Here is a 22,264-nt window from a genome sequence, read left to right on the forward strand (position 1 = left end):
CAAGAGACCTATGTCCAGCAGTGGACGTCTATCGGTTGATGATGATGAAATTATCTGCCCAGTGCACTTGCAGTGACCCTGGACAAATAAAGCCGTGTACGCTACTGAAACCATATCCCCAAACTAGATTTTTAGTAGGTTGATGTGTGTTAGATTGTATGTTAGACAAAGAGATAGTTGATGTTAGGCTTAACAATAAGTGACAGAACCAGGCGTCCTGGCTTGGTTTCATGGCATGGAACAATGTATTCAAACGTGTGTAACGCATCTATCACGTGTCCGTCACATTTAATATGCGGCAGGCGGTTGCAAAGTTCAGTTAGCACAGACTTCGCACGCTACTGCCTGCCCGCTCCGGTGGTCCCGTCGTTTCAGCTCGTCGGTGTAACTTGACGCCTTGACACAGTATGTTACTCGTTCACGGTCCATTTGACCTTAGAGGTTCATTTGCTTGAGCAGGGCTTTCGTCAGAACCATCATTTATGGGTTATGGATCACTTTTCTGAGATTTTTGAAAATGATCAAAGAACTAATAACGGCAACTTTTACTTTCATATTTTTTTCAAATTCCGAACGATTCAACGAAATAATATTGATGTAATAATAGCATTGTGGCTGTTATATTGTTATTATTATTGATTAGTGCATTTAGATCGATGTTATCATTGAAAGGTTGTTATTGTCTATTTTTTACCACTTCTCATGATATTTCGACTTAGAGTTTTTAATATCCATGATCAGCTAGGATCTAATTTAGACTGTGATGATGGACCAAAATTTTTAATAAGTAGAGGTGCAGCAGTCGAAAAACAAAATATGTTTAAAAAAAGCAAAAGTTGTAACTACGAAAAAATTTTAAATTGTCATTTGGCTAGAAATCTTATTTATTATTTATTTATTTATTTTACACTTTATTGCACACAACACAAAGTAAACATTGAAAAAACACAATACAGGATCTTAATCTACAGGATCTTAATATTTCTTTCTACCCATTGTGAAAACGTTTGTTCTTATGTTGTCTGACATTTTATAAAATGGAAGACGTGATAAATCCCAATACTCTGAGAAGATGCCCAAACACGTCATTCTCTATTTCCTCACTGTCGTAGTCAGGGTCGGAAATCCTTTTTATTCTGTTCCTAGTCTCTCTCTCTGGTCGTAAGAAGAAAGACCAGACGAAGAACCAATGGCTTTACATACTTAACTACTCTTCGAGATCTAACTTCACCAACTTCCCAACTCTGAGGATTTCTCGAGAGAAAAATCCGATAGCATTTTATTTTGGCCCAGCCCGGAATCTGGCATACCAAATTCCAATAAGCAAGATATTATTATTGTGTATCTAAAGTCATAAACAATGCGCTCACCGCCTCAGTCGGCAACTCGCTCGGCTGCAGCGATGTGGTAATTTAAAACTATTACGTTATCAGCCGTGTAATGTTTTATATCGTTATTGTAAACACGCTGAGATAAGCCAGAGGAAGTCTCTCGTTGTCTTGCATTCTACATTGTTATATTATCTACTTCATTATTATTAGATACTAGCTTATGCTCGTGTCTTCTCGCGACTTCGACCGCGTGGACTACACAAATTTCAAACCCCTATTTAACCCCCCTTAGCGGTTGAATTTTCAAAAATCCCTTCTTAGCGGATGCCTACGTTATAATAGCTATCTGCATGCCAAATTTCAGCCCAATCCGTCCAGTAGTTTGAGCTGTGCGTTGACAGATCAGTTAGTCAGTCAATCCTTTTATATATTTAGACTACGATCGAGGCTTTAGTATTGCATTTCGTATTGAGGCATTTTAAATATTGCACTGTGTTTTACTTTGTTGATACTATTAGTCATTTGATAGGATATTATGTACTTGGTTATTGGTTTGTATAAAGTTTTCTATTTCTTTCATAATATTAGAAATTTCTTATCTCATCCAATCTAAAATAGCCCGTAGTATGCACCTATTCTCCCACGACTGGGCAAAGGTCTCATTTCGATTTTTCTACAATTTCCTATTATGTGCCCCTTTAGACAATGTATCTGAAAATGTATCCAATTTACCAGTGATCTTACCAACTCAATGTCGCCTCGGCATTTTCAAAGCGCATTTTAAATCAGCTTTAACTTTATTCTTAACCGACTTCAAAAAAAGGAGGAGGTTCTCAATTCGACTGTATATTTTTTTTGTATTTTTATTACGCGATTGAACCGATTTTGATGATACTTTTTTGTTTTGTAGGACATCCACTTTAGAGGTGGTCCCATTTCAATTTGGTAAAGATCTAATGAGTGTTTTCGGAGATGGAGAACGGAACTACTCAATGGATAAGAAAGGGATAAGAGTAAACTGCTCACGATCAGTGTAATAGCTAAGTAAACCGTTTTTTACCAGGCATAGCATATTTATAACCGACTTAAAAAGGAGGAGGTTCTCAATTCAACTGTATGTTTTAACTATTAACGTTTAGTAAACTCTTTCCATAGAATGAAATTACCGGCGTGTTACAGTTAATACAAAATGTTATCAGTACCCATATTATGGATCCGAAAGTGTGTTTGTTTGTTGGTTTACTGGTTTGTTGGTCAGGTTGGTTTGTCCTTCAATCACGTCGCAATGGAGCAACGGGTGGACGTAAATTTTTGCATGGGTAAAGACCTGGAGAGTGACATAGGCTACTTTTTATACTGGAAAATCAAAGAGTTCCCACGGGATTTTTAAAAAACATAATTCAACGCGGACGAAGTCGCGGGCATCAGCTAGTGAATAAATAAAGTTGGTCCCGATTGGCGCAATAGCCCGGGTGGTACTAGGAGTACATAAAAACACATAACAAGTATTTGCTTTGCAATGGACCACACAGTTTAAACAAATAGAAACCCATTTCAGCACGCGTGAACCACAATCATGGCGTGATAAGTGGACTCTTAGCTCTTGAAAATGACACTTGCACGTGTCAATAAGCATTTGCACCTTTCACTGTTTAACATAGAGAATACCGATCTTACAAAGGGGCCTTTTGTTTTCATAAACAAAACTAACTGGGTTGAGACTTGAGCTTTTCTTTTCCCTCACCTAGTTTATTGTTTTATACGCCAATTTTTATAGCCAATCTGAACATAGCCGCGTTTCGATGCGCAGAAAGTTAATTCCAAGGAGAGTATGCCACGGCCTGAAGGTCCTATTTCTTCCACCCATTGTTCTGTTACCTTGTTCAAATTCTCGGTTCATCTGACTAGAGTTTGCCTATATTTTGTCGCGATTTAGCGTTCCGGTACGATGCCGTGTAGAAACCAAAGGGGCATGCTAGCTGACCCGCCCTGGCCTCGCTCGGGTGGACATTAGAAAATCAAGGTAAGGGTTGAATTACCAAAAATCCTGAAACACGTATTTCTTCATTTATGACCGAAAACCCAAATTCTAATTTTCATGCAAATAACTTGAAAAATTACAGACTTTCATACAAACTTTCATCCCCTATTTAACCCCCTTGGAAGTAAACTTCCAAAAATCGTGAAATACGTTTATTTATTTTCAACTGAAAGCTTAATATACCAATTTTCATCGATGTAACTTCAAAAATGACGGTCTTTCATACAAACTTCCATCCCCCATCTAGCCCACTAGGGGTGGAATTTCGCAAAATCCTTTCTTATTGAATACCGGCTCTTTACAAAGTACACACCCACAAAATTCCATGTCTCCTCCTGTCTAAGTCAGTCAATCAGTCAGTCAGGACTTTGAATTTTATATATACAGATTACAGATACAAGCACAAAATAACTATATACTTAGCAGTATTTCAGGTGTGCTATTATCGACATAAGCCGTTGTTTACAATACCTCGTTCGCGGTGACGGCAATCCAACCATATGGCGTTATGTCATGCGCGTGGGCATGTCGTTTACCTATACCTATCAACTACTGGTAATGTGATTTTCTTAGAATTTACACCATCATATTATTGGCTATGATTGGCGTTAGGTCACGTCTTGCAATAGTGCACGACTTGTATGCACATACTATGAATCAACATGAGTACCTAATAAGTACATACCTCTAACAAAAATGATATTTTGATTTTTTGCTTATTTTCCATACTTGCTCATAATTATTTTGAATTTTACCTCAATAGAGGCAGGCCCAAAATCGGAGAAGGTATGAAACAAATGCTTATCATAATAATTTCATTCGTATTGAATAAGAGTGTGGTAGAGGGTGTTAAAAAGCCTAAAAGGAGATAGGTACCTACCTACATCAGACGTCTTACTAATATTGTCATAGAACCACAAGTTGACCACCTAAAAAGGTGGTCAGGTTAGGTTACCCAGGAGAAATAAATATTTTCGAGTGAAGATTCTCGTAGGTACAGCAGGGCATTTATGTCTGTCATATAAATAAAATATTAAGTACCATTTCCCAGAACATTAAGTTCCATTTCTTTGTCGAGTTTTCACTGGGAATCTAGTCATAAGCTTGCTATGTTAGTTAATATACAAGAAAAGTCATAGGCTGAGTAACTTCACAGACACAAATTTTATGAGACCGAAACGTACCAAACACCACAAACTGTTGAAACCCTAATCTTAGCACTAACTTGGTAAAAAATATTAAATTTATATTTCGATGGTAAAAAACGAATTAAATCTGAAATCATAAAGTAATCAATGAACATTTAATTCTTATAATTGTATCGTGTAATCGAATACCTCACTTATCGGTATCACTATCAGTCGAGTAGATAAGTAGGTATCGACTGCGGTAGCCGTGAATGGGAATGACGTCATCGCCCACGTGGCTTGCCATACCATATGGTCCGCTCATTGATTCCTATTTCCTACGCGTTGATTTGGTGATCAGAATCGGAAACATGGCTTTACCTTTCATAGTCACAGCCTGTTCTATAAGTCGTACATTTTTCCATCGTCATCATTTTCAATATATAAAAGGAAAATCTTACTGACTGACTGACTGATATATCAACGCACAGCTCAAACTACTGCACGGATCGGGTTGTAGACAATAGACATCCGCTAAGAAAGGATTTTTGAAAATTCAACCTCATGGGGGGGGGGTCTTCCAACGCTGCGTCTTCCGGTGCGAGGTCGCTATTTCAGCACCTTGGGACCGCAACATCTATCGGTTTTACGAACCTGGTGTCTTAGTGCCCTATTAATTCCATTCTAGCTCCTTGGGATCTCAACGTCTAGTCTGTCGTGTTCGTTTTAAAACCCTAAATCCATAAAGTCGGTCAGCCAAACCTGACATACAATTTTTTTTTTTAAATGAAAATATTACAATAAAACTTAAAGCTAGCCTTATCTTATTACTATACAAATCATGCCCGCGTGGAATGGTGCCAAGAATACTGGCTGCATTTTCGCGCTGGACAGCCAGGCTGATCCGTTGCGCAAAAAATTGTAAATCGAATGAAGAAGATTTGTTCAAGGCAAATGAAAATAAATTGAAATGAAACATGACCATGATTTTTTCCACGTACCTAATGTAAGTGATGACTATGATAATGTCCTCAATTATAATTTGTCATCAAATAAACCAATTTCTTACAAGTTGCTTGCTACATAGATTAGTCACTTCAATTTTATCACCGATTCGCAGTAAAGACGTGGATTCGTCACTTGAACGTGCGACCTCCGCTGAATACGTAGTCTGTCTGTCTGTATATGTTACTGAAGAGAGTAAGCCCCAAACAAACCTTGATTGTATTTGCATAGTTTAACTTATTTTAAGCATGCCTACCCTACCTACCTAAGCAATTTGTACAGTTTATTTTCTATATAATATGTACTTTATCTTATTTAATTAAACTCTAAAATATATTCATCTCTTCTCTTTTCATCTCTTAATAAGTATTTCTAGTATACTTATTTGTCAGTTTTCGCTTATAATTTGTTAACTTGAAAGGCGATTTAGTTGCGGTTTTCTTCTTTAAATACAAGAAGGTATTTATTTCATGATACTATTTTTATCTATGATACATTCACATAATATATTATGTATACTAAGTACCTAGTTACTTAAAATTATGTTTGAACTTCACGTACAGGTAAGTTCGTTTAATTAAATTATTAATTACTCTACGGGCTTCCTTCGAAGATATTATCATATTTTATACACATGTAGATGTTGAGAGAAAGTGCTTAATTGGTGTGAAACATAATAAATGTAAATACCATTAAATACATATTAAGCAAAGGTAAGTACCTAAGTCTACCAATCCGCACATGGCCAGCGTGGTAGACTATGGCCAAAACTCTTCTCACTCTGAGAGGAGACCCGTGCTCTGTAGTGAGCCCGTGATGGGTTGATCATGATGATGATGAAGCAATTGTTACCAAAAATAATTTAAATAATATAAACAATAAAGATAACCTATTTTTTTAACAACTCGAAACTTCGTCGAATCATAATAAGTTTCATAGAAGAAATAAGTAAGTATCGATGACGAAAGCGGATATCGTCGAGAGCGGTATGTTTTGATCTTACAGTAACAATATAATTAAATAAATAACAAATTATATAAATAACAACAAAATTAATGACACATTCAAGATAACTCTATCTATTAATAAAGCTAGAAGTAAAGTAACTATTTTAATTATTATCACGTATTATGCAGAGTAGTGCCGACTTTGTGATATCGGTGAGATAAGTGCGGGGTTAGGACTTAGGACCTCTATGACCTGTATTCAATTAGACTAGGAGGCTTATCGTTATGCGCTAGATTTATTTACTTTACACTTTTGGATGAGCATATATTTTGAACTGTGATAAGCTTATCAATTTAATACTTATAACTGTATTTTTATTCTGTTGTTAACAAAAGATTGTCTCTGAGATTGCTTTAGCAGCCTTTGCAATGTTTTGTACAGTTTCTTACTTCCTTGTATAATTTTTTTAAAGACTATTTATATTATTATCTTATCTTAAGATACACAATCCTAGAAAAGATAGATTTAATACACTCATACCTTAGTACCTAAGCTATTAAATACTTAGATGCAGATGCAACAGAAGACTAGACTTAGTAATACTAGACATAATAGATTTTCATAAATTTTAGAGGAGACAATTTAAAAAGCTAACTAGTTATTAGCTTTCAGAAGCGGCCACAGCAGACCAAAGCAAATTTTTTAATAAAAAATAAACTCTCTAAAATTGTTATCAACTACCTACTTAGTAAACAAGTATTCATTATACCTACTCTAACATAATTTTAGAAAGATGAAAAAGAAGAATTTAAAAATCTAAAAGATATTTCATTAGATAGATTATCCCAAGCATATCATTCATCAGTTAACAAAAACAAACTTTAGCCGTTAGAATGCCTTCTTAACGGGCTGATTGTGTTTTAATGACAATTAATTTTCAATTTATGGTGCTTCCGTCACGTCACATCCGCGGCGACGACTCGGCGTGCGCGCGCGCATACGAATAGTGCACTAGGGCGCCATCTGGGTACTAGGGTTCTCACTTCACACTCCAAGAGGTTTTGTCCAAATCCTCAAGTCGGAGTAAGAGAAGTAGAGTCTGGAAGCTCAAACCACAACTAACTAAGATGACAGCTAAGATGACTCTTCTCTACCTCATTACAATAACCGAAAATGGCTAGAGTCAACACTAAACTCATGAAAAATCATGATGGCTTTGATCCAAACTTCGAAGGGATCGAAGTTTGGATCAAAGCCACTTCGATCCCTTCGAAGTTTTATCGGAAAGGATAGAGTAAACATCTGTGACACTGACTATATCTATCTATCCAATTAAATTTCTATTTATTTATATCGAAACAGCCTAAAATAGGTTATAGGTAACTACTAACTATGCAACAATAGGGCCTTCAAAATGCACATTACTTTTTACCTTTCTTGCTAGGTACTCGTATAAGCTGTCGTTTATGAGTTTGCCGATTGCTCTATCATTGGATATTTCTGTACTATCTAAGATGTAAGATCGTAGTACACCATGATCACAAACTTCATCAGCCATGCTTACTGAAGAAGCAACTATTATATCCTTGCCCTGACCAATTGGTATACCTACAGACGGACTGTTTCTCATTATGTGTTTTAATAAATACCTTATAGGATTCTACCTAATAATAATAAGATATTACAACTTAAATACATCGTAATATTCATTCCAATCAAGAGTTAATTTACGGAATATCGTTTAGAGGTCACGACTTAAGTTGACATACACTCGATGAGTCAAGGTGAGGCAGGTGAGTCGTGCGCGAGTGTGTGCTATGTATTACATGTAGGTAGGTATGTATATATGTGTGAGTAATGACCACTGACCGTTCACACCGTCACTGCTTCGTTCTTTGTCATCGATCTGAATCATCGATTTGAGATGCATGTAGGTTGATGAAAATGATTTACAATACTGATTTTTACTGATTTAGTCCATGTTATGTTGGCATCCTTATGTGGTCAACATCCATTCTACTCGTAGACCTACGATTTTATTTTTTTATTTTACGTTTCTGATACTAACCGCTAAGGTTTAGAATAGGCATCTTCCAGAGTCTAGATAAATGCGCTCCAATCTTCTTTCGTATCTTCTAAATATATAAAAAGAAAAGGTGACTGAATGTCTGACTGACTGGCTGACTCACTGATCTATCAACGCACAGCTCAAACTACTGGACGGATCGGGTTGGGCATGCAGATAGCTTTTATGACGTAGTCATCCGCTAAGAAAGGATTTTTGAAAATTTAAGCCCTAGGGGGGTGAAACAGGGGTTTGAAATTTGTGTAATCTACGCGGACGAAGTCGCAAGCATAAGCTAGTTTTTTAATAAAATGTGTATAAAAATGTCAACAACTATGATATTAATTATTATCATCCTTATCCGTTCAAATAATCGTATTATATTAAGTGCAAATAATATGTAATAGATACGACAATATAGTCTCACGGGTCGGACCTTACGACTTGTCGGATTCCACTCTACTAAACCTTTTTAAATATGTATTTATATTTTTAGTCAGAAATATAAACTCAATGGAATACTTACTACGTAAGCAAAGTTACAGTAATAAAAGACATTATTAATTTGCAAAATTAAGGGAAAGTAAAATTTATTTAGAGCAATATTGCAAAAGCCTCATTATCGCTTTCAATGCTTTTACTTTCATTTTTTATCGCAAAACTTGTAAATACACACCATGTAATATTTAAAACCTACTTTACCTATCTTTAAAGTTTAAAGCATTTTTTTTTAAATTAACAAACATATTAAGTACTAGCTGCCCCGGCGAACTTCGTTCCGCCTAACAGTCGATTCAAATTTTTTTAATTTTTCTCTCCGTAAGAACCATCCTCGTACTTCAAGGAATATTATAAAAAAAGAATTAGCGAAATCGGTTCAGCTGATCTCGAGATTTGCAATCAGCAACACATTCAGCGATTCATTTTTAGGGTTCCGTACCTCAAAAGGAAAAACGGAACCCTTATAGGATCACTATGTTGTCTATCTGTCTGTCTGTCTGTCTGTCTGTTTGTCTGTCTGTCTGTCTGTCAAGAAACCTACAGGGTACTTCCCGTGGACCTAGAATCATGAAATTTGTCAGGTAGGTACATCTTATAGCTGACATTTGGGGAAAAATCTGAAAACCGTGAATCACACAAAAAAAAATTAAATTGTGGTCATGAACTAATAAATAGTATTTTCAACTTTCGAAGTGAGTGACTATATGAAGTGGGGTATCATATGAAAGGTCTTCACCTACACATTCTAAAACAGATTTTTATTTATTTTTAAGCATCATAGTTTTTGAATTATCGTGCAAAATGTCTAAAAAATACGACTGTATTACGGAACCCTCGTCGCGCGAGCCTGACTCGCACTTGGCCGGTTTTTATTATATAGAAAGAAGATAATCGTCTGAGACTACCCATATAACTAGGTACGTAGACTCGTATCGTATGACTTAATATGATGAATATCACTGCCTATAACGAATATTAATTTACACGCGTAGCAGTAATGACCGAGCTGTCTCCTCAGCAGCGGGAGTCGTTTGTTTTGGTCAAACGGAGATAAATCGCCTTATCAAACTACGCCCAGACTGGTTATGATAATTGTTGTTATTTAATATTGTGATTTTAGTAAATGAAGACTTCGATGCCTCAGCGATGTATAAGTCCCGCAAATTGCTATTGCGCTGGAACCATGTCTCATTAAGATCGAAATGACGTCATTTGAGAACTTTCAGGCATTCAGTAGGGCGATTGTCTAAAACCTGCATCAATCATTATTACAATCTCAATTGTTCTGATTGGCTGAATTTGTGCGATTCTTGTTGCAACAATGCATTGTGGCCAATAGTGAGCGAGCATTAACCAATCAGAGATGATTGCGATCGTGACATTGTAGCTGTCAAACAACCGCGGTAGGGCCACAGGTTTCCTAACGATGTTTTCCTTCACCGTTAACGCAAGTGGTATTTAATTACTTAAAACGCACATAACTTCGAAAAGTTAAAGGTGCGTGCCCGGGATCGAACCACCGACCTCTGATTAGAAGGCGGACGTCCTAACCACTAGGCTATCACAGCTAATTGGGTATTTGACTACATCAAAAACAAATTATTTTTCTCAGTGATTATTATCTTCCAAAATACGTAAAATCCACGTCCTTTGTTAGTTTTAAGTATATTAGCCACTTTAAATTATCTATTAAACTAAAAAAATTACGTCATTATAATGTGACGTCATTCATTCCAGAATTTCATAAAATCTCGCGTACCCCTACTAAGCGCGCGTTTTGACGTTTGATAAAAAGTTACTGATTTGACTAGTCAAATAGGTAAGTACCGTATTCTTCACACAACAGTATTGTAAACATCGATATAAATGACAAGATATGCCCAAGCGAACAAAATTTTTCACGGTTTTGGAACCAACTAGATCAGCGCCACCTCTTAGATACTAATGAACGACCCGTTTCAAATCCAGACGTCACTGAAGTTGCACCACTGAGTTGGTGCCATTTTGTTTGTTCAATGGCCCTGTCCGTACGAAGTAATATATAAGTCAATGATTGTGAAGTAATTGTTATGATTGTAACAGCAGACACAACCCTCCTCACCTTGCCTGCAATGATATCATTTCGTGGAGCTTAATCTGCGCATTCGGGTCAGGGAGACGGACTTGAGACTGATTTGCGTAAGCCAACAACTTCGGAGAATTTCAGTGCTCGAGCAATACAGCGGGAAAATGACGTAGTGTTGACTGACATAATATTATACGCGTAATAAACAGCGAGTTATGGATTGTATTTTTGGATGGTTCCCTGAAACACTTTATAATATAGGGCCTTACAGCGGTAGGTACTCAGAGTCGCTAATCGTTACTTAAGATTGAGTTAAAACGAGACAGATTTATGTGAGAGATATAGCTCTGTCTCGTTTTAACTAAACTTAAGTAACGATTAAGCGTCTCTGAGTGCGGCTATAAGTGCCTTACCTACGTTCTAACTGGGCATAATATCACATACGCACCTACTCCTAGAACTAGTAACTAGAAAAAAGGGATTTTGGATCACACAAACAATCAATGTTTTTGGATATTAACAATGTAAAGGAACCGTCTTCGGTTTTATTCTAAACTAGCTTATGCTCGCGACTTTATCCGCGTGGGCTACATAAATTTCAAACCCCTATCTCAGCCCCTTAGAGGCAGAATTTTCAAAAATCCTTTCTTAGCGGATGCTTACGTCATAATAGCTATCTGCATGCCAAATTTCAGCCCGATCCATCCAGTAGTTTGAGCTGTGCGTTGATAGATCAGTCAGTCAGTCAGTCGCCTTTTCCTTTTAAATACATACTTAGATTTGGGAATCATATCACAAACATCGTCTGTCATACAATTATGCAATGAAAACAAGTACAGGGAAAACTGATTGAGTTTTCCACTTTAATCACTATGATAAAACTGTAACAAGCAATAACAATTAGGTTAGTAGCAGCTATTAAAAAGTCTTTCTAACTATATCTACTGATAACCGATGATTATAGCTTTATTACTATTGTACAACGTGTATATTATGTTACAAGCTGTGTTTATGTCTAACTAGCTGATTCTAATCCGCCCGGCTTCACACCGATGGAATTTTGTATGAATCTTTTCTTAGGAATTTGGTATGTAGTCTGTTTGTTATTAAAAAATCCTGCACGCAAAATTTCACGTTCCTGTAACGTTTCAGCTGTACCTATACTACTAGTGTACGTGAGGAATACTCATGGAACAATTAATAACAAATAATTGCTGTCGGATGAGTAAGGAATGCAAATCGGTTGAGTTAAAAAATAAAAGTGTTTAGGACGAGACGTCATAGGATGAATACGGAACAACCCGTAAATATTACATCACTTATTTTAATCTCTTTATAGTGATGATAGCCTAGTGGTTAGGACGTCCGCTTTCTTTTCGGGAGGTCGGGGGTTTGATCCCGGGCACGTACCCCTAGATTTTCGGAGTTTTTAGCTTTATATCACTTGTCCTTAACGTTGAAGGAAAAGATCGAGAGGAAACCCACATGCCTCAGTTCTCCATAATGTTCTCAAAGGTGTGTGAAGTCTGCCAATTCGCACTGGCTAGCGTGGCAGACTGTGACCTTGAACCCTTTTAATTTTGAGAGGATATTTTGAAATAAAGTTTTCTTTCTTTCTTGTTAGGCTAGGTTTAGAAGGAATGTTTAAGTAAGTACTAATATCTAATAGTAGTAATATCTAAGAGATTTTATCGAACGGATTTCTTGCAGTAAAATGTCCTGTCATTTTGTTACATAATAAAAAGTATATATGTACTAGGTATAATATTATAAAATGATTTTGTCCCCGCAGAGATTTGCGTGGGCGCATGTCGTAATTGTTATCATATCAGTGGTAACTCGTGTGTGTAGGTATTAATAGCCCAAAATGTAAGCGATAATGTACTTTGAAGCATATCCTTGACATTATGTTGAACATGAGCTACTCACAAATTAGTCATTATTTTGACTAATTTCTTAAACTGGAACACTTTCAAGTAAAGATTTTTATATAAACCTGTGAAGATGATATTGCTAGCAATATCATCTTTTTTTTTGAATTTTGGCGAAATTTGAATGCCAAAAGTCTAATTTGTCGCATTAGTTTACAAATTGTGAAAAACCAAATTAAATTTGAATTTCGCGGGCAGACCCGTGTCTTGGGCCTTAAAAGATGCAAGCATTATTTAAAACTCCAAGAATAGTACCTAAACGTAATTTAAAGTTGAAATGAGTCGGAGATTATGTAAATACAAAGATACATACCTATTATATATTATGAATGTAATATTTTAATTAAATTCATAACAGATAAGCAGTTGCACAAACAGGGAATGACATAAGCCTCTATTTATTTAGCGCTAAGATAATATCATAGTTGTCTTTATGTATAATCTTAACCTACATTTAAGCAGTTAGTTTATTTATTAAATTAACTATTAACCTACATTTGGAAGAAACCTGCAAGATTTATATGTGTAGGTAGGATCTAGCTAGTGCCCAAGAAACTTAGGCTTTTTGGATTTTTTAGCCTTCGCAGTTAGTATTTAAGTTTTACACATTAATTTTAGTTATCTGTTTTGTAACTCTACTAATTACTTCATTATAAATTATTTTATTACTAGCTTATGCTTGCGACTTCGCCCGCGTGGACTACACAAATTTCGAACCCCAATTTTACCCCCTTAAGCATTGAATTTAAAAAAATCATTTCTTAGCGGATGTCTACGTCAAACTGCATGCAAAATTTTAGCCCGTTCAGTAGTTTGAGCTGTGTCAGTCAGTCAGTTTTTACTTTAATAAAATTTGGTAGGTAACTACTAACGTTCACATAATATTGTTTTAGTATTATATTATTGGGTTTTTAAATGTCTTTAATAAAAACTTTTATTTATTAATATTATTATTAAATATATAACGTACCTACATCCCCAATAAGAAAGGATTTTCAGAAATTATAATATCCAGGCGAAGCCGTGGCGAGTCGCTATGAAAAATTAAAATTAATTATTCATGTGAATATAAATGTTGCACTCAAAAGCTACTGCAAATTCAAGTTCAATGCCACATCTAAATTATTGGGTTAATTGGTACAACAAGCGACTGCCTGTTAACACATTCAGGGGCCTTTCATCGCAATGTAGAGTACCCACTCAGCTAACTAATCAATGTATAACATAGGGGTAGCTTTATAAATGTTAAAATATTATATGATAAAACTAGATGATGCCCACTTCGTCCGCGTCTATTTAGGTTTTGAAAATCTCACAGGAACTCTTCGATTTTTTGGGATAAAAAGCTAAGTGTTAATTCAGGGTATAATCTATCTCCATTCCAAATCTAAATATATAAAAGGAAAAGGTGACTGACTAACTGACTGATCTATCAACGCACAGCTCAAACTACTGGACGGATCGGGCTGAAATTTTACATGCAGATAGCTATTATGACGTAGGCATCCGCTAAGAAAGGATTTTTGAAAACTCAACCCCTAAGAAGGGTAAAATAGAGGTTTCAAATTTGAAATGCGATCGTCTAGGTGTCTACCTACCCCAAGGTAAGACAGAAGTCTAAGGCTCTAGCATAGCAATACCATGTGATGGAGTAAAAAAAAGGTAAGTAAAAATAGGTATTATAAAGTAAGAATTACTCAAATGTTTCCTTTCTCATTATATTTGTTCTCAAGGAAATTTACTCGCAGCATTCGTGAGGTCGCCTGCGCGCCATATCGGTAATGAGGTCACGGATACATGCGCGGGCGCCGCGACGCGTCCGCCGACCTGTTAGGGCCTATCTGCAGCTTGGGAAAAACTCAATCTCCACAAAGTTTTATCTAAAAATAACATTTTTAGGGTTCCGTACCTCAAAAGGAAAAACGGAACCCTTATAGGATCACTTTGTTGTCTGTCTGTCTGTCTGTCTGTCAAGAAACCTACAGTGTACTTCCCGTTGACCTAGAATCATAAAATTTGGCAGGTAGGTGGACCCTTATAGCTGAAAAATCTGAAAACCGTGAATTTGTGGTCACATCACACAAAAAAAATTAAATTGTGGTCATAAACTAATAATTAGTATTTTCAATTTTCGAAGTAAGATAACTATATCAAGTGGGGTATCATATGAAAGGGCTTCACTTGTACATTCTAAAACAGATTCTTATTTATTTTTAGGTATAATAGTTTTTGATTTATTATGCAAAATGTCGATAAAATACGATTGTAATACGGAACCCTCAGTGCGCGAGTCTGACTCGCACTTTGCCGGTTTTTTTTCATTATATCACTCTAAACTAAAGTCGTCAAATGTATTACTATTATGTCAAAGTAATAAACATTATTAAAGAATCTCTTTTCTTTAGGCCGAAAAAGTCGCAAACTTAAAAATGAGCTCTAATTAACCGCATGTTACCCAGATAAGGATAAAGCATTTCTTACACCACCCAAAATTGAAGAGATCATTAATCACTTGACAAGGCAATATTTTAAATACACGGTCGGAGATAAGACAACGGGTTTATCACACAAATACGCAGACTCCGACGATTCCTCTCATATACTGACGAGATAAGTCTTTAAGGAATACCACTATATTTTGCAACTGTCAAATTCCTTGATAACATTTTATCCACTAGTTATAAAAGTTAAGCTTTTTATAACAAGTGCATGCTTAAATTAAGACTGGCGGACATCGACCTAGGACCTAGTGATAAGGCAGATTAGAAAGTCAAATATTTGACTAATATTGTGTCCCAATAACGCACTCGCCTACTATTATGATGAAGTTTTGGTTTGATATCAAGAGTTTAAGAGCTACCGCGCACCACGGCGCGGCGGTGCGTTGAGTTACGGTGCGTTTTAAAATCCGAAAATTTGAATTTTATTTATTATATTCCGCAGTGCGCGCAATTCTATTTACCTAGTTCTATAGTTCACAGATTTTGCGGAAAATGTTCGGAAATTTTCCGTGGTACGCGTTAGCACTTAGCTCTAACACAATAGGTACGGTATTTGACAGCTAGTCAAATCAGTAACTTTTAATCAAACGTCAAAACGCACGCTTAGTATGCGAGATTCTATGAAATACCGGTGTGTGACGTCACAATCATTTGACGTACTTTTTTTAGTTTAATCGATAATTTAAAATAGTTATTAGACTTAAAACCAACAAAGGACGAGGATTTTACGTGTTTTGGAAGACCCTCTATTTAATAATCACTGAGAAATAATTTATTTTCGATGTAGTAAAATACCCAATTAACACGCTTAACACAATTTAAATGTTTACAAAAGAGTTTATCAAGAGAGTAACACATCCGCGTGGACTACACAAACTTTATGTTTTTAGCGGATGTCTACGACATAATAGCTACTGTATGCCAAACAGCCCGATCCGTCCAGTAGTTTGGACTTTGGGCTGTACGTTGATAGATCAGTCAACTCACCTTTTCCTTTTACATATTTAGATTAGAACCTCGGCTAGCCACTACCCATCTTCAGTCTCCACACATGTATAGTACATAATACCACACATAAATCACAGAACACTTGTATTACAGAACCTACATTTGGACAGCTCGACATCAATAAATGATCGATAAAAAACCTCCGACCGCAGCTGTAAACGTCCTAGCTCATTACTTATCTCACCATTAACAGTATGGACTCAGACTTGCTTCGCAGCATAAGGCCTCGCCTAATGACATGACGATTGTTGATGCATTTAAATGTGTGTCGCGTTTAGGGCCGACATGCGTTCAGAATTTTTTGACCTACACTCAAACACTGTATTATAGTGGTCCATGCCTACACTGTACATAATATTTATACCTAGATACATTGTAGATATTATGTCTGTATATGTAATGCTTAACATTTAAAGTCAGCAAGTTTGTACTTGATTACAAATTAGTAATTTTGCAACACGTAAGTAACTATTTGATGTGAATTTTAAGGTCAATTCACCTATAACCTCGTTACAGCAATTACCTATTTAATTTTTTGCTAATGATCACTCTACATTACCAGCTACCTCTTTATGAGCATTTTATAAATAGGTATCTTATTAGCATTAAGTATATAAATAACAATAACCTAATGTGAAGCAAAACACGCTTCATTTTAGTCATTAAAATTGACAAGGACCTAAGTAAGTAAGTCTACTTATTAATTTGTTTAGGAGTTAATTACCTAGTGTATTGACCACGTGTAATTTTTTTTAAAGAATATTAGCCAAGTTTGTCATGCTGACTAATATTCCCCCTCGAATTAAGCGTAAAGCTTGTGCTAGGAGTAGGTACGACAATAGTGCAACGGGTGGGGTTTGAACCAGTGACCTTTCGGTTTTCTGTCCGCTCCTTTGACCGTTGAGCTATCGAGGCTCTTGATTGGGATCTTGCCAACAGAAGTCCTAAAATTAAGATAACATATTTTATAATCACGTTTTACGCTTGTCTAAGTTCCAGCGACGCTTTATGCCAGCCCTTGTAAGTTCTACCCAATGTAAAGCGAAACAAATAATAAATCAACGAAGACATCTCACCCCTACAAACAAAAATAGCCGTTCACGAGTGAATTAAGTGAAAAAAAGTTAAAAAGGGAGTGTAGTCTGCGCGCGCGCATGTGCCGAGCATGTGTTGTGACGTGTTTCCGGTTCCAGAATTGAAATTTTTGCGCCTATTGTCTGGGGTTCGGGTGTCAAGGATAATAAAATGTTAAAACAAACCCCATTGACCACATGCGCTCCATGAATTTGGCAGAATTTTACATAAAGAGAGACCGACCATCAATACTCACAGGACAATTATCTTTTCTGTATAAACTATATGAACTCTACGTATTTCTTCATTACATTTATTACTCTATAAAATACACTCGCACTTATGTATTTCTGACCAAATAGGTGGTCAAATTACCTGTAGGTAATTTGTATATCAAGCTTTGTAGAGCTTTCATATTATTATGAACAGAGTTTCTTTTGTTAACGCAATTATAAAATTAATTATTACCTTATAAGGACACTGGACAGTCATAACTCCATACCCAATTAAGTAATTAGTTTGTTAGTCAATCAAGTCGTTGGAAATAATAAATGTGAATCATGTAAAATTAGCAGGTAATTGTAGAGTCATTAGATAACGGTTTATCTGTATAGGTACTTACGCGTGTAATTTATTGGGAATACATTATTAGAAAATACAAACACAAAAAATTAAAAATTGAATAGATATAATATCTCAGAAAACAGAATAGTTCTCCATAATGCTCTCAAAGTTGTGTGAAGTCTGCCAATCCGCACTTGGCCAGCGTGGTAGGGTGTAGACTATGGTCAAAAACCCTACTTACTCTGAAGAATAAGAAGGTAGGCCATAGTCAAAGTCAAAGTCAAAGTCAAATAATTTATTCAAAATTGGTAATAAATTACACTTTTTGATGGTCAAAGATTGGAAGACTTCAAACACCTTTGAGAGCTTTATGGAGGGAGAACTCTCAAGCATGCAAGTTTCCTTCAGCGTTCAAGTGATTTAATTGTTTAAAACGTAAATAGTTCCGAAAAGTTAGAAGTGCGTGCCCGGGATCGATTCCCAGATCTTCCGAATAGATGACCGACGTCTTAACCACTAGGCTATCACCGCTTCTCACGTTCGCGTTCACGTTATATTAATCGCTAAATATAAAAAGAAAAACTGACTGACTGACTGATCTATCAACGCACAGCTCAAACTACTGGACGGATCGGGCTGAAATTTTGCATACAGATAGCTATTATGACGTAGGCAGGCAGAAAGGATTTTTGAAAATTCAACCCCTAAAGGGGGTAAATAGGGGTTTGAAATTTGGGTAGTCTACGCGGACCAAGTCGCGAGCATAAGTTAGTCGCTAAAGTTCTGCAATTTATAGGTGAGCATTCCCACGGCACGTCGCGGAAGCGCACGGCATGCTCCGTGCCTTAAAATGTCACAGTGGCTTTTGGAAGGAGGTTCGACGACCCCGTGAACTCTGCGCCAAATAGATATAACAAAACTGATTAAACATTAAGGAGCCACCGATCATGCACGCTCGCATACTTAACAGCCGCGTTTATCATACGACTATGGGAAATAATGAATGGAGACAGGTATGCGTTTACCTACTGTATTGTATTATATGTGGCAAAGATATTTAATCTTTTTATCAGTAAAAGGTAGAAAAAAACAATAAGGAATATGCGTGTGGTTTAAATTTACTTGAGTTTTCCTCCCCGAATCTTTATCGATCGCAACCATTATTTTTTTAAATAGCTAGTTCATTTTTGACTGCATAAATTATTAATAAAAAAGTGCAAAATAAGCGAGCGAAATTTACATTAATTGCGAAACGCATCACCATTGGTCGTGACCAAACCAAACGGAACGTGACGTCACGATAAAATGGCGGCGTTTGAACAGATAAAATTTTAGCAATATTATTTTAAATTTTTAAATATATATTTTTTTTTAAAATTGAGCATTTCAAACAATATTTATATTTTTTACTATGTTATAACAATGTAAAAAGTGAATCAAAATTATAAAAAAAATATATTTTTACTTATTGAATCTGTGTTCAGTCATAGTAAGTCATTCTACGAAGCCGTGAGCCGTTCACTAACCTTTTAGAGGTTGAATTTTCAAAAATCCTTTCTTAGCGGATGTGTACGTCATAATAGCTATCTGCATGCAAAATTCCAGCCCGATCCGTGCAGTAGTTTGAGCTGTGCATTGATAGATCAATCAGTCAGTCAGTCAGTCACCTTTTCCTTTTATATTTAGATTTAGATTAATGTTTCGAATAGCCACTCTACTCTTAGCTAAATCTCCTTGGTAACACTTCAGATCGATGGGCATAGGAATGGCTGGAAAGGGGCCAATATTTTATCAGATTGTATTATTCTTGACATATCACATACCTGTCTTGTTTGCCCGTCTAATGCATCGGTTAACACTTAACACCTTGTTCAGCGGCATCAGAGGCGATAAAATGGTGACAAAGAGTAAATACCAATGTTGACCGTCGAAGTATCTTTTTGAAGACAAATCTAATATTTGTACCTATTCCTCTTCTGTTATTTTTTCTGTTCCTTAACATGTAACTATAGTATATATATGAGGCTTTGATTAAGTTGGTCTTGATTTTCTGACGTTATTTACTAACGCGGTACAAGCCTGAAAGACTGACAGAAAACTTTATCTTAGAAATGAGTATATCATCATCATGATCAACCCATCGCCGGCTCACTACAGAGCACGGGTCTCCTCTCGGAGTGAGAAGGGTTTGACCATAGTCTACCACGCTGGCCATGTGCGGATTGGTAGACTTCACACACCTTTGAGAACATTATGGAGAACTCTCAGGTATGCAGGTTTCCTCACGATGTTTTCCTTCACCGTTCAAGCAAGTGACATTTAATTACTTAAAACCCACATAACTCCGAAAAGTTAGAGGTGCGTGCCGGGCATCGAACCCCCGACCTCCGATTAGGAGGCGGACGTCCTAACCACTGTATATGTGTATATAATATAATGTATATTATAAAGTGACGCAGTAGCTTCATATTTCATACCTAGCTTATGCCCACGACTTCGTTCGCGTGGAATTAGGTTTTTAAAAATCCCGTGGGAACTCTTTGATTTTCCGGGATAAAAAGTAGCCGATGTCACTCTCCAGGTCTTTATCTATACGGTATACCCATACAAAAAATCACGTCAATCCGTTGCACCGTTGCGACGTGATTGAAGGACAAACCAACAAAGAAACACACTTTCGCAATCGCATTTATAATAAGGATAGGTACTGATGTAGAGCTCTCTGAGACAGATAGTTTTATTAACATTACTAATTTAGATCCGAGACACATTGCAACTGAGGCCCGCGAGAGGCAAGTCGCAACTGTCTGATGCCCGAGGCGATACATCAAAGGCTCTCTGTCTGTCTGTCATCGTCCAATGCATGGGTGGACTCAATTAGACAACATCTCGAATGTATGCCGTATGCACACTCAATAACACAAGATTCAAACGTACAGCTATCAAGCGAAAAATAGCATTGCTTTTCGTGCGGAAAAAATTGACTTTGATCGATATTTTGGTAGAAATCTTCTAGAGATGTCCTTTCACTGTTTGTTCTTAGTTTTTAAATTTTGGTACAAAATAAATAAAACAAAACTTTTTAACCACCTCTCTTTTACTAGTACGCGTTTTCGAATTAGCATACATATATAGCTCAGGCGATATAAAGCAGAATGAAACCATTAAATAATTAGTTTTGATTTTTGGCAATTGTGTTCCTAATAAGTACTGTTAGAAGAACTGCTCAAAAATCCTCACCCCTAGGATGTCGGCTTCCCCCCTCAAATGTCTCAAAGCAAATCACCGCAAATCTTCGCTTTGCCTTTAGGTAGGACACGTTAAAAAAGTTAGCTTGGGTTCATCCTGGAAGACGGACATTTTTTTCCCGGAAAATCAAGAGTTCCCACGGGATTTTTAAGAAGCCTAAACCCACGTGAATATGCGGGCAACAGCTAGTAAATAACTGGCATAATTTGGTCTGTCTGTAGTTGTTTTGTACCGCAAACCAATTGAAAGCGTGCTAAAACTCGCACTTCAGAACTTCTTCGCCGATGATGTCATGCGAGATAAAACCGACTTGTGAGTTGTGTATCGACGTCCGCAACCTTCACAATTACCATTTATGCCTTCCACGTTCAACATAAAGCATTAAAATATAATCTCAAGGATTTATGTACTGTTAAAAATGTAATAATTTTGGTTTCAAGCCCTGGTCAGATACAACGCGTCACGGCAACAACTTTTGATTTTGTAGCACAAGGAACGATATGAAGCACATCACATACCAGCGGAGTGCGAAGTAGCAGCCCAGCTTGTAATTACAGGTATTTTTTTTGTGGGAACACCTTCATTCAGCTCCTTCTGGAAGTAGTAGGAGCTTTAGATCATCATATATATCTCTAGGCCAAGGAATATACTACTCTCTAACGAGGCTCTAGGCCGACGCAGGCCGATGGGCGACGACGCATATTATTAGAAGACACTCCGCCCCTCCCGGTAAGAGTTGCATCTAAGTTTTCACGATGAAAAAGATGACATCCGAGTTGCGTAATCACCCAAACGTTTGGCGATTTTAAATCACATCGGTTACCCATTCATGACCTCAATCTAAATGACAGGTT

General features: G+C 36.6%; 1 protein-coding gene across 4 annotated transcripts in view; it reads right to left on the reverse strand.

Annotated features, from left to right (window-relative positions):
- The window catches only part of if (integrin subunit alpha inflated), a 121,280-nt gene that overhangs the window by 97,967 nt on the left and 1,049 nt on the right, over nucleotides 1-22,264 (reverse strand). The window lies entirely within an intron of this gene.

Source organism: Maniola hyperantus, chromosome 3, assembly GCF_902806685.2.
Source record: "Maniola hyperantus chromosome 3, iAphHyp1.2, whole genome shotgun sequence".
In the NCBI taxonomy this organism is placed as follows: Eukaryota; Metazoa; Arthropoda; class Insecta; order Lepidoptera; family Nymphalidae; genus Maniola; species Maniola hyperantus.